This window comes from Arachis hypogaea, chromosome 2 (genome assembly GCF_003086295.3).
Source record: "Arachis hypogaea cultivar Tifrunner chromosome 2, arahy.Tifrunner.gnm2.J5K5, whole genome shotgun sequence".
In the NCBI taxonomy this organism is placed as follows: Eukaryota; Viridiplantae; Streptophyta; class Magnoliopsida; order Fabales; family Fabaceae; genus Arachis; species Arachis hypogaea.
In genome coordinates, this window is record NC_092037.1 from 27,906,569 (window position 1) to 27,922,663 (window position 16,095).

The window sequence follows — 16,095 nt, forward strand, 5'->3', positions numbered from 1 at the left end:
GCAGTAGTATTCATGACCTGCTAGTCTTTCTAGCATTTGGTCTATGAATGGTGAAGGAAAATGATCCTTTCTGGTGGCTGTATTGAGCCTTCTATAATCAATACACATACGCCACCCTGTAACTGTTCTTGTAGGAACCAGTTCATTTTTTTCATTGTGAACCACTGTCATGCCTCCCTTCTTAGGGACGACTTGGACAGGGCTTACCCAGGGGCTGTCAGAAATAGAATAAATAATCCCAGCCTCTAGTAATTTAGTGACCTCCTTCTGCACCACTTCCTTCATGGCTGGATTTAGCCGCCTTTGTGGTTGGACCACTGGCTTGGCGTCACCCTCCAATAGGAACTTGTGCATGCATTTGGCTGGACTAATGCTCTTAAGATCACTGATGGACCACCCAAGAGCTGTCTTTTGTGTCCTTAGCACTTGAATTAGTGCTTCCTCTTCCTGTGGCTCTAAGGTAGAGCTTATGATTACAGGAAAGGTATCACCTTCTCCCAGAAATGCATATTTCAGGGATGGTGGTAATGGTTTGAGCTCGGGTTTGGGAGGTTTCTCCTCTTCCTGAGGGATTTTCAGATGTTCTACTATTCTCTCTGATTCCTCCAGATCAGGCTGAACATCTTTAAAGATGTCCTCTAGCTCTGATTCGAGACTCTCAGCCATATTGACCTCTCTTACCAGAGAGTCAATAATATCAACACTCATGTAGTCATTTGGGGTGTCTGGATGTTGCATGGCTTTGACAACATTCAACTTGAACTCCTCCTCATTGACTCTCAGGGTTACTTCCCCTTTTTGAACGTCAATGAGGGTTCGGCCAGTTGCTAGGAAAGGTCTTCCTAGAATAAGAGTTGCACTCTTGTGCTCCTCCATTTCCAGCACCACAAAGTCAGTAGGAAAGGCAAATGGGCCAACCTTGACAATCATGTCTTCAATCACGCCTGATGGGTATTTAATGGAGCCATCAGCAAGTTGAAGACATATCCTGGTTGGTTTGATTTCTTCAGTCAAACCAAGCTTTCTGATAGTAGATGTAGGTATTAGGTTGATACTTGCCCCAAGATCACATAAAGCTTGCTTGGTGCAATTACCCTCTAATGTGCATGGTATCATAAAGCTCCTGGGATCCTTAAGCTTCTCAGGTAAGCTTTTCAGAATTACTGCACTGCATTCTTCTGTGAGGTAGACTTTTTCAGTTTCCCTCCAATCCTTCTTATGACTTAAGATCTCTTTCATGAACTTAGCATAAGAGGGTATTTGCTCAAGTGCTTCTGCAAACAGAATCTTTATTTCAAGAGTCCTGAGATAGTCTGTGAAGCGAGCAAATTGCTTATCCTGTTCTGCTTGGCGGAGTTTTTGAGGATAAGGCATTTTGGCTTTATATTCCTCAACCTTAGTTGCTGCAGGTTTATTACCTACTGAAGTGGGTTGGGAAGCCCTTTTAGAAAGGTTGTTATCAGCACTTGTATGTGACTGACCCCCCACTGGCGTTTGAATGCCAGGGGTGGAAGCTGGAGTGGCGTTAGACGCCAACTCCTTATTTGTTACTGGCGTCTGAACGCCAGAACTATGCTCCCTTTGGGCGTTCAACGCCATATTCATGCTTGTTTCTGGCGTTGAACGCCAGGAATGAGCATGGTCTAGGCGTTCAGCGCCAGTATTGTTCCTCTCTGGGCTCTGATTATCCTCAGAGGGATTTTGATTGGCCATTTGTTCATTTCTTGGCTTTTTGCTGCTTTGAAGTGAGGTATTTAATGCTTTCCCACTTCTTAATTGAACTGCTTGGCATTCTTCTGCTATTTGTTTTGACAGTTGCTTTTCTGTTTGCTTTAACTGTACTTCCATATTCCTGTTAGCCATTCTTGTTTCCTGTAGTATTTCTTTGAATTCGGATAGCTGCTGGGTTAGAAAGTCTAATTGCTGATTGAATTCATTAGCCTGATCTACAGGACTGAGTTCAGCAGTTACTGTTTTAGCTTCTTCTTTCATGGAAGATTCACTGCTTAGGTACAGATGCTGATTTCTGGCAACTGTATCAATAAGCTCTTGAGCTTCTTCAATTGTTTTTCTCATATGTATAGATCAACCAGCTGAGTGGTCTAGAGAAATCTGAGCTTTTTCTGTAAGCCCATGGTAGAAGATGTCTAATTGCACCCACTCTGAAAACATTTCAGAGGGGCATTTTCTTAGCATCTCTCTGTATCTCTCCCAGGCATCATAAAGGGATTCATTATTTCCTTGTTTGAAGCCTTGGATGCTTAGCCTTAGCTGTGTCATCCGGTTTGGAGGGAAATAGTGATTCAGGAATTTTTCTGACAGCTGTTTCCATGTTTTTATGCTGTTCTTAGGCTGGTTATTTAACCACCTCTTAGCTTGATCTTTTACAGCAAATGGAAACATTAATAATCTGTAGACATCCTAATCTACTTCCTTATCATGTACTGTGTCAGCAATTTGTAAAAATTGTGCCAGAAACTCTGTAGGTTCTTCCTGTGGAAGATCGGAATACTGGCAGTTTTGCTGCACCATGATAATGAGCTGAGGATTCAACTCAAAGCTACTAACTCCAATGGAGGGTATACAGATACTACTCCCATATGAAGCAGTAGTGGGGTTAGCATATGACCCCAGAGTCCTTCTGGACTGTTCATTTCCACTTAGTTCCATGATGGAATAAAGGAGATGATATGTATGTTGATATTATTTATTTTATAAAAATTTATTTTATAAAATAAAATAAAAACGAAATAAATAAAAGAAATTGAAAATATTTTGAAATTGAAATCTGAATTTTTTTTATGTAAAATTTTTGAAAGTGTAGTTTAGAATTAGTTAGGAAAGATATATTTTTGAATTTTGAATTTTATGATGAAAGAGAAAAACACACAAAAGACACAAGACTTAAAATTTTTAGATCCAATGCTCCTTATTTTCGAAAATTTTGGAGGGAAAACACCAAGGAACACCAAACTTAAAAATTTTAAGATCAAAACACAAGAAAGACTCAAGAACACCTTGAAGATTCACAAGAACACCAAGAACAAAAGAAAGAACACCAAACTTAAAATTTTTAGAAAACCAAGACAAATTTTCGAAAATTAAAGAAAAATTAACAAGGAAACACCAAGCTTAGAGTTTGGCACAAGATTCAATCAAAGAAAAATTATTTTTGAAAAAGATTCCAAAGAAGATACCTAATTATCAAGAACAACTACTAATGCTCCATCCAATTGGGCAGTAACTTCAGTGTTGATTTTAAAGATGTATTATATTTATGGATAAAAGTATAATTTTTGAAAGTTAATGTTTTGAAAAAGCACAAAAAAAAATAAGAAAAGACACAAAACAAGAAAAACTCAAGATCAAACAAGCAAAATAAACAAGAACAACTTGAAGATCAATGAAGAACAAAGAACACAAGTTCAAAAATTTAAAGAAAAATATAAAATATGCAATTAACACTAAACTTAGAACAAGACACTAAACTCACGAAAAAAATAACAATTAATTAAGAAATATAATATTTTTTTTTTGAAAAGAAATTTTTGAAAAGAAACTATCCTATCAGGATTTAATGACTCTATAACAATAAAAATAAATTGTTCCTAATCTAAGAAATAAAATAAACCTTTAGTTGTTCAAACTCGAACAATCCCCGGCAACGGCGCCAAAAACTTGATGCACGAAATTGCAATAACACTTTTTGCAATCCGCACAACTAACCAGCAAGTGCACTGGGTCGTCCAAGTAATACCTCACGTGAGTAAAGGTCGAATCCCACAGAGATTGTTGGTTTGAAGCAAGCTGTGTCTATCTTATTATTCCTAGTCAGGATACCAACAACAGTGTTTTTCAAGTTCAGTGAAGAAAGGGAAAAGGGCATAAAATAAATACTTGTTATGCAGTAATGGAGAATATGTTGGAGTTTTGGAAATGCTTTGTCTGATTTATTCCTGTAATGTAATATTCCATCCATGGAAAAGTGCAAAGTTCCCTCCATGGCAAGTTGTATGTAGGGTGTCACCGTTGTCAATGGCTACTTCCCATCCTCTCAGTGAAAATGGTCCAAATGCTCTGTCACAGCACGGCTAATCATCTATCGGTCCTCAATCAGGTTGGAATAGAATCCAATGATTCTTTTGCGTCAGTCACTAACGCCCAGCCTTCAGGAGTTTGAAGCTCGTCACAGTCATTCAATCCCGGAATCCTACTCGGAATACCACGGACAAGGTTTAGACTTTCCAGATTCTCATGAATGCCGCCATCAATCTAGCTTATACCACGAAGATTCTGATTAAAGAATCTAAGAGAAGCTCATTCAATCTGATGTAGAACGGAGGTGGTTGTCAGGCACACGTTCATGGATTGAGGAAGGTGATGAGTGTCACGGATCATCACCTTCTTCATAATTAAGCGCGAATGAACATCTTAGATAGGAACACACACGTTTGAATGGAGAAATAGAAACAATTGCATTAATTCATCGAGACGCTGCAGAGCTCCTCACCCCCAACAATGGAGTTTAGAGACTCATGCCGTCAAAGTGTATAAAATTCAGATCTGAAAATGTCATGAGGTACAAGATAAGTCTCTAAAAGTTGTTTAAATAGTAAACCAATAACCGAGGTTTACAGAATATGAGTAAACTAAGATAATTGGTGCAGAAATCCACTTCTGGGGCCCACTTGGTGTGTGCTGGGGCTGAGACTAAAGCTATCCACGAGCTGAGGCTTTTCTTGGAGTTGAACTCCAAGTTATAACGTGTTTTGGGCGTTCAACTTCGGATCATGACGTGTTTCTGGCGTTTAACTCCAGACAGCATCATGTACTTGGCGTTCAACGCCAAGTTACGTCGTCTATCTTCGCGCAAAGTATGGACTATTATATATTGCTGGAAAGTCCTAGATGTCTACTTTCCAACGCCATTGAGAGTGCATCAATTGGACTTCTGTAGATCCAAAAAATTTATTCTGAGTGCAGGGAGGTCAGGATCCAACAGCATCAGCAGTCCTTTTTCAGCCTAACTCAGATTTTTGCTCAACTCCCTCAATTTCAGCCAGAAAATACCTGAAATCATAGAAAAACACACAAACTCATAGTAAAGTCCAGAAATATAATTTTTGCCTAAAAACTAATAATATTTTATCAAAAACTGATTAAAACATACTAAAATCTACATGAAATTACCCCCAAAAAGCGTATAAAATATCCGCTCATCAAGTACAAATGTTGATTTCTAGCAACAATATCTATCAGTTCTTGAGCATCTTCAATCGTCTTCCTCATATGAATAGATCCACTAGCTGAGTGGTGAAGAGACATCTGAGCTTTTTCTGTAATCCCATAGTAGAAGATGTCTAACTGTACCCACTCTGAAAACATCTCAGAGGGGCATTTTCTTATCATACCTCTATACCTCTCCCAGGCATTATAAAGGGATTCATTATCCTCTTGTTTAAAGCCTTGGATGTCCAGCCTTAGCTGTGCATCCTTTTTGGAGGGTAAAATTGATTCAGGAATTTGTCTGATAACTGTCTCCATATTTTTATGCTTGCTATGGGTTGGTTACTCAACCACCTCTTAGCTTGATCTTTTACAGCAAATGGAAACAGTAATAATCTGTAGACATCCTAATCCACCTCTTTATCACGTACTATGTCAGCAATTTGTAAGAACTGTGCCAGAAACTCAGTAGGTTCTTCCTGTGGAAGACTGGAATACTGGCAATTTTGCTGCACCATGATAATGAGTTGAGGATTTAGCTCAAAGCTGCTTGCTTTAATGGGAGGTATACAGATGCTACTCCCATATGCAGATGTAATGGGGTTAGCATATGACCCCAGAGTCTTTCTGGACTGCTCAATTCCACTTAGGTCCATGATGGAGAAAGGGAATATGATAATTATTCACAAGTAAAATAAAATATTTTTTTTTGAATGTAACCGAAAATAATAAAATAAAACAAATGGAAAATAAAATCAAATTTCGAAAACTAAAAGAAAATAAAATCAAAGTAAATTGAAAACTAAATTAATTAATTAATTAAAAAGATTTTGGAATTAGCAATTGAAAAGATATGATTGAAAAGATATGATTGCAAAAAAAAATGATTGAAAAGATATGATTGAAGAAATTAAAAAGATTTGATTTTTGAAAAAGATTTGAAAAGATCAATTTTTGAAATTAGAATTTTGACTTGACTAAAAAAAAGATATGATTTTGAAAATCTTTGACTAATTTAATGCAAAATTTCGAAAATTATGAGTAAAATAAGGAAAGGATATTTTTTTGATTTTTAAATTTTAATAAGGAAAGAGAAAACAACAAAACGACACTAAATTTAGAAATTTTAGATCAAAACAAAGAGAACAAACAAGAAAACTTTGAATGTCAAGATGAACACCAAGAACACTTTGAAGATCAAGATGAACACCAAGAACATTTTTTTTTAATTTTTAAGTGAATAAAAACACAAAAGACACCAAACTTAAAATTTTTAGAAAATCAAACACAAATTTTCAAAAATTTAAAGGAAAACACAAAGAAGACACCAAACTTAAAATATGAAACTAAACTCAAATAAAAGACTCTAAACCAACAAAAATAAAATATTCCTAATCTAAGCAACAAGATAAACCGTCAGTTGTCCAAACTCGAACAATCCCCGACAACGGCGCCAAAAACCTGGTGCACAAAATTGTGATCATCAATGGCGCCATCAACATGGTACTGCAATCTCAACTCTTTATCACAACTTCACACAACTAACCAGCAAGTGCACTAGGTCGTCCAAGTAATAAACCTTACGCGAGTAAGGGTCGATCCCACGGAGATTGTTGGTATGAAGCAAGCTATGGTCATCTTGTAAATCTCAGTCAGGCAGATTCAAATGGTTATAGATGATTTATGAATAAAGCATAAAATAAAGATAGAGATACTTATGTAATTCATTGGTGAGAATTTTAGATAAGCGTATGGAGATGCTTTGTCCCTTCCGTCTCTCTGCTTTCCTACTGTCTTCATCCAATCCTTCTTACTCCTTTCCATGGCAAGCTGTATGTTGGGCATCACTGTTGTCAATGGCTACAGTCCCATCCTCTCAGTGAAAATGTTAAACGCGCTCTGTCACAGCACGGCTATTCAGCTGTCGGTTCTCGATCATGTCGGAATAGAATCCAGTGATTCTTTTGCGTCTGTCACTAACGCCCCACAATCGCGAGTTTGAAGCTCGTCACAGTCATTCAATCCTTGAATCCTACTCAGCACAGACAAGGTTTAGACCTTCCAGATTCTCTTGAATGCCGCCATCAATTCTAGCTTATACCACGAAGATTCTGATTAAGGAACACAAGAGATATCCACTCAATCTAAGGTAGAACGGAGGTGGTTGTCAGGCACACGTTCATAGGTGAGAATGATGATGAGTGTCACAGATTATCACATTCATCAAGTTGAGGAACAAGTGATATCTTAGAACAAGAATAAGCTGAATTGAATAGAAGAACAATAGTAATTGCATTAATACTCGAGGTACAGCAGAGTTCCACACCTTAATCTATGGTGTGTAGAAACTCCACCGTTGAAAATACATAAGAACAAGGTCTAGAAATGGCCGAATGGCCAGCCTCCCAAATAGGATTTAATCATAAAAACATGATCAAAAGATTCAAGTGATTAAAAGACGAAAATACAATAGCAAAAGGTCCTACTTATAGAGAACTAGTAGCTAGGGTTTACAGAAATGAGAAAATGACATAAAAATCCACTTCCAGGCCCAGTTGGTGTGTGCTTGGGTTGAGCATTGAAGCATTTTTGTGTAGAGACTCTTCTTGGAGTTAAACGCCAGCTTTTGTGCCAGTTTGGGCGTTTTACTCCCATTCTTGTGCCAGTTCCGGCGTTTAACGCTGGGCAGTTTTGAGCTGATTTGGAACGCCGGTTGGGTCATCAAATCTCGAGAAAAGTATGAACTATTATACATTGCTGGAAAACCCAGGATGTCTACTTTCCAACGCAATTAAGAGCGCGCCAATTGGGCTTCTGTAGATCCATAAAATCCACTTTGAGTGCAGGGAGGCCAGAATCCAACAACATCTGCAGTCTTTTTTAGCCTCTGAATCAGATTTTTGCTCAGGTCCCTCAATTTCATCCAGAAAATACCTGAAATCACAGAAAAACACACAAACTCATAGTAAAGTCCAAAAAAGTGAATTTTAACTAAAAACTAATAAAAATATAATAAAAACCAACTAAAACATACTAAAAATATACTAAAACAATGCCAAAAAGTGTATAAATTATCCGCTCATCACAACACCAAACTTAAATTGTTGCTTGTCCCCAAGCAACTGAAGATCAAATAAGATAAAAAGAAGAGAATATGCAATGAATTCCAAAAACATCTATGAAGATCAGTATTAATTAGATGAGCGGGGCTTTCAGCTTTTTGCCTCTGAACAGTTTTGGCATCTCACTCTATCCTTTGAAATTCAGAATGATTGGCTTCTATTGGAACTCAGAATCCAGATAATGTTATTGATTCTCCTAGTTAAGTTTGATGATTCTTGAACACAGCTACTTTATGAGTCTTGGCCGTGGCCCAAAGCACTCTGTCTTCCAGTATTACCACCGGATACATACATGCCACAGACACATTATTGGGTGAACCTTTTCAGATTGTGACTCAGCTTTGCTAGAGTCCCCAATTAGAGATGTCCAGGGTTCTTAAGCACACTCGTTTTGCCTTGGATCACAACTTTATTATTTCTTTTTCTTTTTTTTCGAATTTTTTTTTGTATTCAATGCTTTTTCTTGCTTCAAGAATCATTTTTTTTATGATTTTTTAGATCCTCAGTAACATGTCTCCTTTTCCATCATTCTTTCAAGAGCCAACATTCATAAACAACGAATTCAAAAGACATATGCACTGTTCAAGCATACATTCAGAAGTCAAAAGTATTGCCACCACATCAAAATAATTAATCTGTTATAAAATCTGAAATTCATGCAATTCTTCTCTTTTTCAATTAAGAACATTTTTCATTTAAGAAAGGTGATGGATTCATAGGACATTCATAACTTTAAGGCATAGACACTAAGACACTAATGATCATAAGACACAAAAATGGATAAACATAAGCATGAAAATTCGAAAACAGGAAAATAAAGAACAAGGAAGTTAAAGAACGGGTCTACCTTAGTGATGGCGGCTTGTTCTTCCTCTTGAAGATCTTATGGAGTGCTTGAGCTCCTCAATGTCTCTTCCTTGCCTTTGTTGCTCCTCTCTCATGATTCTTTGATCTTTTCTAATCTCATGGAGGAGGACGGAATGCTCTTGATGCTCCACCCTTAGTTGTCCCATGTTGGAACTCAATTCACCTAGGGAGGTGTTGATTTGCTCCCAATAGTTTTGTGGAGGAAAGTGCATCCCTTGAGGCATCTCAGGGATTTCATGATGAGTGGGATCTCTTGTTTGCTCCATCTTTTTCTTAGTGATGGGCTTGTCTTCATCAATGAGGATGTCTCCCTCTATGTCAATTCCAAATGAATAACAGAGATGACAAATGAGGTGAGGGAAGGATAACCTTGCCAAGGTAGAGGACTTGTCCGCCACCTTATAAAGTTCTTGGGATATAACCTCATGAACTTCTACGTCCTCTCCAATCATGATGCTATGAATCATGATAGTCCGGTCTATAGTAACTTCGGACCGGTTGCTAGTGGGAATGATTGAGCGTTGGATAAACTCCAACCATCCCCTAGCCACGGGCTTGAGGTCATGCCTTCTCAGTTGAACCGACTTCCCTCTTGAATCTCTCTTCCATTGAGCGCCCTCTTCACAAATGTCTATGAGGACTTGGTCCAACCTTTGATCAAAGTTGACCCTTCTAGTGTAAGGGTGTTCATCTCCTTGCATCATGGGCAAGTTGAACGCCAACCTTACATTTTCCAGACTAAAATCTAAGCATTTCCCCCGAACCATTGTAAGCCAATTCTTTGGGTCCGGGTTCATACTTTGATCATGGTTCTTGGTGATCCATGCATTGGCATAGAACTCTTGAACCATTAAGATTCCGACTTGTTGAATGGGGTTGGTAAGAACTTCCCAACCTCTTCTTCGGAACTCAAGTCGGATCTCCGGATATTCACTCTTTTTGAGTTTGAAAGGGACCTCAGGGATCACCTTCTTCATGGCCACAACTTCATAGAAGTGGTCTTGATGCACCCTTGAGATGAATCTCTCCATCTCCCATGACTCGGAGGTGGAAGCTTTTGCCTTCCCTTTCCTCTTTCTAGAGGTTTCTCCGGCCTTAGATGCCATAAATGGTTATGAAAAAACAAAAAGCAATGCTTTTACCACACCAAACTTAGAAGGTTTTCTCATCCTTGAGTAAAAAAAGAAAGAAGAGAGTAGAAGAAGAAAAAATAGAGGAGATGGAGGTGGCTTTGTGGTTCGGCCAAGGGGGAGAAGTAGTATTTAGGTTGTGTGAAAATGAAGGAGTGAAGATGGGTTTATATAGGAGTGGAGAGGGGGTGCATGGTTCGGTCATGTGAGGGTGGGTTTGGGTGGGAAAGTGGTTTGAATTTGAATGGTGAGGTAGGTGGGGTTTTATGAAGGATGGATGTGAGTGGTGAAGAGAATAGTGAGATTTGATAGGTGAGGGGTATTTGGGGAAGAGGTGTTGAGGTGATTGGTGAATGGGGGAAGAAGAGAGAGAGTGGTGGGGTAGGTAGGGATCCTGTGGGGTCCACAGATCCTGAGGTGTCAAGGAAAATTCATCCCTGCACCAATTGGTGAGCAAAAATGCTCTTGATGCCAATTCTGGCGTTAAACGCCGGGCTGGTGCCCATTTCTGGCGTTTAACGCCAACTTCTTGGCCCTTCCTGGCGTTTAACGCTAGTCTGGTGCCCCTTTCTGGCGTTAAACGTCCAAAATGGTGCCAGACTGGGCGTTAAACGCCCATTTGCTGCCCTTACTGGCGTTTAAACGCCAGTAAGGTTTTCCTCCAGGGTGTGCTGTTTTTCTTTTTGTTTTTCATTCTATTTTTGCTTTTTCAATTGATTTTGTGACTTTCCATGATCATCAACCTACAGAAAACATAAAATAACAAAGGAAATATAGATAAATATAACATTGGGTTGCCTCCCAACAAGCGCTTCTTTAATGTCAGTAGCTTGACAGTGGGCTCTCATGGAGCCTCACAGATACTCAGAGCCATGTTGGAACCTCCCAACACCAAACTTAGAGTTTGAATGTGGGGGTTCAACACCAAACTTAGAAGTTGGTTGTGGCCTCCCAACACCAAACTTAGAGTTTGACTGTGGGGCTCTGTTTGACTCTGTTTTGAGAGAAGCTCTTCATGCTTCCTCTCCATGGTAACAGAGGGATATCCTTGAGCCTTAAAAACTCACTACAAGAAAAACACCCATTCAGGTACACTTAAAAAGTGTAGCTAAAAGTGAAAAAAAATGATGCCTTAGGCTACGGCTACGCTTTTTGGGCTACAGCTTCGCTTTTTGGGGTGATTCCTATTCGGCCGTTGCCTATTCTCAAAGGCTACGCTTTTCTGCACCAAGGGCTACGCTTTTGGCATTTGGGAATAGGCTACGCTTTTCAAGTGATGTTGTTCAGGACCAAAGGCTACGGTTTTTAGCTTTCATTCTTCCAGAATAGGCTACGCTTTTCAGCGCTACTGCATCACTTATAAAGCGTAGCCCCATTGTATACCATAGCTACTTTTTATAAGTGTAGCCTTAGTTCCCTATTTTTTTTTTGGTATACTCTAGCTACTGTATATAAATGTAGCCTTAGGTCTCTTTATATATATATATATATATATATATATATATATATATATATATATATATATATATATTAATACAACATAATGTATAATAATTCTGCATTTTTATTTAACTGAGTTGAATATTATAAAATGAAAATAAATATATAATTATACTAAATAATTTCTTTAAATAATAAAAATAATCTTTCAACAAAATATATTTCATTATTAAATTCATTAAAATATACTATCACTAAAATTAATTACTACAACATGAAATATTTCATTAAATTCACAAATTCACGAAATGAAATCTTTATAGCCTCTTTCACTAATCAATAATCATTGTACACGTTTACTTTGTAATGCAAATAAAATGAGATCATACTATGAGAAAAGAAAAAAAAACAATCTTATAACACTTAAACTTTATGGACATTCCATATAAAAAAAAGAAAAATTGATACACATTACATAAGAAACTTGGTCCTTACACTAATCCTTGATAAATGTATCTATCAACATGTTTTGGTTCATTCCTCATTCAATATCACATACAAATCTATTCTTCTTGCTGCATCACTTCTTCTGCCTTCTCTCTAGTCTCTCCATATCTAATTTAACACAACCAAAGATATTTGTTACTCTACCTTTCTACTTATAACTAATTTTTTCAAACTGAAACTAACCTGTTTAAGAGGCACTTGTGACAAAATTTGATGACACAAGACTTCCTATTTTTTACATTCTTGCACATAGTAGCAAAGTGTCTCATCTTTTTTTAGCACTATAAACATTACAAAATTAAGATTAGAAACCAAAAAAATAACAAACAATTCTTTTTCTTACCATAGTGAACATGCAGAAATTTGTCATCAAAACCAAGGATCTACAAAACCTGTTCTCCACTATCTAGGATCTACAAAACCAAGGTTACATAAATTTTAATGGAAGTCACCATTTTTAGGTTTTGGAGACTTCAATATTTGGCACAAGTTGAATGTGTAATGATGTTAATAGAGTTTAATGATTTGAGACTCAGTATATGGTAAATTAATGAAGCACTTGAATAGAGTTCAAACCAGTTGTTCTCCTTCTTTTGCAGTATTTTCTGTGATGCAGTTGTGAAGAGGCTCCACATGTTGGCTATCGTCGAGTTGAACACCAATAAAATACTGTACTTCTCTCTGTTGAACCGAGTAAAAAAAAGTGCTTATCCATCCAAAACAAAATTTGTGTGGCAAAATATTAAAAGAGCTAACTTCTTCACTTGATTATGATAAGTTATACCTTCTGGTCACGCATAGGTTGCATATGGAACAAGTTCCAGAATTTTTTACCTGATGAGTTAAGCAGAAAAAGCTTCAATAGCAATAATAGAAATAATAACTGCAGAGATCATTAACCTGACAAAACTGTTTGTACAAAATTAGTCTATCCAATTCAGTAGCCAATATTATAACTATAGAAGTAGAGATCATTAACCTGATCAGTACTTTCTTTTACCCAGTTTCAGTTACAATCTCTCTAGTGCATAACGATACAAGGAGTAAGAAAAAGATGGTCATACCGTCATACCATATTTTGCAATATCTACTCATGCATCCACTCCCAAAAGCTACTAAATAAAAAGACAGTGAAACTATATATATAATGGTAAGTTCTGGTAAAAGTATAAAATCTCTCTTCAAACATAGTTCTTGAATCTTGACTCTCATTTTTGTAGTTCAAGCTACAAGGGCTAACCTCAGTATACAGTTTCTCTAGAATGACAAGGGCATTTCGGTGATAGGCTCTCTCAGCATCAACCTATCAAATGGGAGAACAAATGAGAAAGGAAACACAAGGCTCTCTCAATTTTCAACAAATAGGCCATAATGGTTACGCAGCAAAATTAGCTGGAATAAACTTAACGGAAACACTATTAACACAATGGCGTTCATGAGTGGGTGTCTTGAACCCCTCTCCCTTGAAAACATGACCCAAATGGCCACCACATGCTGCACAAGTTATCTCAGTCCTCCTCCCATATGGGTCTGGCTGAAAGTGGTTTATTCAATCAATGTTAGCAAAGGAAAAAAAAAAGAGAGATGAATATCCAAATATTGAATAAGAAAAAGAACTCACTGAGCGATTGATGGCACCAAGTAAGCCCTCAAAGAAAGCAGGCCAACCATAACCAGAGTCAAATTTAGTGGAAGACTTGTAAAGAGGAGTTGCACACCCAGCACAGTTGTAAACTCCTTCTTCATAGAACTGTTATATTCCCAGTACCTTTCAATCTGCATAAGTTCCCATTGCAGTCACATATTCTTAAATCTCAACTCAACTCAAATTTGTCGCATATCATAGAAAATTTAGTGAATGCATAGAACTCTGACAGGACCTAGAAAATCCCAACCATTTAAAAGATGCCAATTAAATATATAAATAAGTTGAAATGCTGCTTTACCGTCACAAGCACTTGATGGATCTCTGTCTAAATCAGCAAGCTTCTGAAAGAAGAAGCTATTGAAAAAGTATATTATTGAAGTTGCAAAAATTACAACACTGGCATACATATTACTCACTCTTACAAAGATTTGCCCTCTTTCCTTTCCTAGGTAATTGATGAGATACGGAGATAACACATATGCATGTACAAATGACAGAGAAAGGGGGAGAAAACCAATTTCTGAATAATACAAGTAGTACATACTCATTAAAATTATAGCAACATTATAACTTCTATTATCATGCTTAATATAAAAGTCAATGATAGTATCATTAATGAATGTCTCTGGCTGTAAAAGCTTGACATCTCTCTTACTAATATAAACAGCATTAGGTTCCCCCTTTGGAAAAATAACTTCATCAAAAGCCTTTTCAAAATTGCAGATGTGATATCACAGTAAAAGTCAAGTCATTCCTCTTAAAAATCATCATCTTGCACTGATAACAATAACCATTACCAAAAAAAGCAAACAAAAATAAATTTAAGTCAAGATTTTAAATCCCAGACCAAGCTTCATGCAGTGATCTGCTAAATCAAGCTTAGAATTCAACCTAAAAGTGTTTAACAATTAATTCATGCTCCATAATGTGCACTAAGAGAAAAATATCATCGAGGCAAGAAATTCTATCAACACAAGCAACATTAATATCCAATTCCAGTGTAATCTCTATTGGATTTATTTTCTGAATTGAAGTCATGTGAGCATATATAGAATTAAAGTAATTGATCATCACCAAAAACAAATCCCATAAGGTCACTATATACCTTCAAAACCTAATTTGCAGTGCCTAAACTTTTGTTCTGGACTTAAAGAACAAGGAGGAAGAAAGTATTGTCTCCACGGCACTTTTTAACCTACTCTGATGTCAATCTTTACCGCGACTGAGATTTTAAAACTTGAAAAATATAAGACTATTGGCACTAAAAATAAATCAAAGCTCATAAAAAATACCAAAAAGAAAACATAAACCCAAGAATCAAAAGAAGACATTAGAAACAAAATATAACCTGCATTACTTTTTACATCTTTGATCCAGGGATATTCTTATCAAACAAATAAGTAACAAAACAAAACATTAGAAATCAATTTTCTCAAAATGATTTCACACAAGAGTATAGTCAATACATAAACCACCGCATTACAAGTAATGTTTCACTATTCAACATATAATCAGGCAAAAAACAAGGGAAGAGGAAAAATAGAAGCTTACCAGAGACGAAGGGAGCCAGAGCAGAAAGCGGCAAGTAAGTTTGCGCTGGCAGAGATGATGAAGTAATAGAATAATAGAATATAGCAAGAGCAGCACCTTGTAATGACCAAATGCCACTTCTTTAGAATAATCCATCATCAATGAAATAGAGTTCCAATAAAAGTCCATCGAATTCAACCACCAGAACATAGAACAAACTAATTTCTCATTTAAAACACCACCAGATAAAAAGAATGGAAAAATTAAAATAAAATAAAATAAACTACTCCATAAGTCAATTAGTTTTTCCCTTGATAATGAAGAATAATTGGGAAACATCAAAACCAAAAACAAATTAAAAATAGAACATGATGCTTCTTAATTAAAAAACAAATAATCGCAGAACCTCCCCTAATCAAAACAAATTCAACACAACAACAACAAGGATCAGTAACAAATTCAACTCAGCTCAATTATCCAGCAACAAATTCTACTTCCAGCAACAACCACATTTATGATATGTTCAGCATCAAATTCAACTTACAGTTGACAACAAATTCTACTTCTAGAATTCTAGCAACAAATTTAGCTATGATAACTATGATAACTTTCAGGCAGCAACAAA

General features: G+C 36.8%; 1 long non-coding RNA gene across 3 annotated transcripts; it reads right to left on the bottom strand.

Moving 5' to 3' along the window:
- Positions 1-12,244: 12,244 nt before the first annotated feature.
- LOC112718752 (uncharacterized) lies at positions 12,245-14,351 on the bottom strand. 3 transcript variants are annotated; one of them, XR_011869364.1, is made up of 6 exons: positions 13,914-14,351; positions 13,533-13,595; positions 13,077-13,126; positions 12,869-12,973; positions 12,476-12,573; positions 12,245-12,400 (listed from the first exon to the last, which is right to left on the bottom strand). It is a non-coding gene; the product is annotated as an uncharacterized lncRNA (long non-coding RNA). The 3 variants fall into 3 exon arrangements; XR_011869363.1 differs by having other exon boundaries at positions 13,357-13,595; positions 13,914-13,934; XR_011869365.1 differs by lacking the exon at positions 13,914-14,351 and adding an exon at positions 13,357-13,404 and having other exon boundaries at positions 13,533-13,634.
- Between the last annotated feature and the right edge of the window lie 1,744 nt (positions 14,352-16,095).